We start from the raw sequence: 1,596 nt of genomic DNA, 5'->3' as shown, positions 1-1,596 counted from the left end.
CTTTTAAAAGATTTTTATACAGTTGATGAAGGTAAAATATTTGTATTCTGTAAATAATGTAATATTCTTTAAGTTGCATATTAGAACTGGTATTCCATCTCCTTCCTCCTTGGCCAGTTTTGACACTGTTGACAACGGTAATTGTTTTTGAAAATTTTTGTTCTCTTGGCTTCCATGATACCGTCCTTGTCTAGGTTTTCTTCCTTCTCCCTCCTATCTTTAGCTGCCTTTCAGTGCATCTGCCTCAATTTCCCCCCCCGCTTTTCTTTTCCTGACTAAATAAGCCCAGTTCCCTCAGCCTCTCCTCGGGAGTCATGTGTCCCAGCTCCCTCCACTGGACTCTCTCCAATTTGTCCACATTCTTTCTGCAGGGAGAGGCCTAGACCTGGACACAGGACTCCAGGTGTGATGTCCCTTGATCAGTTGGCAACACTCCTAATACAGGTTTCCTTTGCTTTATGCAGGTTCTGTATGTGGGAATTCACTCTTAAGCAATGACCCTTTTCAAACCAAAAATTAATTATATGCTAGGTAAATTCACTCATGTGATCGGTGTGGTGGAAACCTGCAGTCAGCTGCTTTGTGCAGTGCATTGTGGGAGTGGTGTGGATCTGTGCTCCTCGTTAGTTGTCTGTGACGCGTTTCTGTAGTTGCCATCCCCATTATGGCTTCTAAGCGTCAGGCTAGCTTATCTCCTATGGATATTACCCTGCCTGCACGTCCTACCAGTGATGTGGGGTCTGACACTGAAGACCCTTCACCACCCTCTCTTCACACCAACTAAACATTCACCCCCACTCTGTGCTTGTGTGCAGGGCCATACCTGGGGATGCAAATTGGAGTCACTGCCCTAGCCCCAGCGCTCTGTGGAGCCCCGTGGAGCTGAGCAGAGTAGCTGAGGCAACTCTGTGCTGCTGTCAGCTTCATGTCTGCCACCCAGCACCCCCCCAAATCTTCTGCCGACTTCCTTGCGTCTGGGCCTGGGGCCTGCACAGGCTTTTTTGCCCTGGGCCCCGCATCCTGCTCGGATGGCCTCTGCTCGTGTGCACTGTCTGCTGTTGGCGAGCACCAAAATTGTCTTGTGAAAGTGGTAGAAAGGGGTCTGGGGGTCAACACAGCCGAGGTCTTGGACCGTATCCCTGTGTGTAACACTGTCAAGTGAGCTCCCTTCGCGCCCGTGCGAGTTACCTACGTGCAAAACGCGAGGGAAACCCGTACTACGGCTGTGGCCGTCAGCCCCGTGCTGTGCCTGTGCAAAGCCCCTCTCCTCTCCTGCCCTGTTCAGCTACAGCTTTTCCAGCGGCAGCCGGTGTCCTGGGGGCGGGGGCTGTCCGATGCAGTGAGTTAAATCCTGCGAGAGGTGAGGGTTGTTCGGGGGCAGGCAGCGAGCCGAGCTGCGGGGAGCGGCCAATACTGCTTGTGTCAACAGGGGAATGCGGCGGCTTTCAGCTCCTCCGCTCGCGCCTGAGGCGGCGGGGCGGCCGCGGGCGCCACAGGCCTGGAGAGCGGGGCCGGGGCCGGAGCCGGGTCTGCCGGCTCCGCCGTGTTTACATTCTGCCTCCGCGCCACGCTGCCGGCTGCCGCCCCGCGCCATTG

This window comes from Gavialis gangeticus, unplaced genomic scaffold (assembly GCF_001723915.1).
Source record: "Gavialis gangeticus isolate Ggan-Ray unplaced genomic scaffold, GavGan_comp1, whole genome shotgun sequence".
NCBI lineage: Eukaryota > Metazoa > Chordata > Crocodylia > Gavialidae > Gavialis > Gavialis gangeticus.
This window is presented reverse-complemented; position numbering follows the sequence as displayed.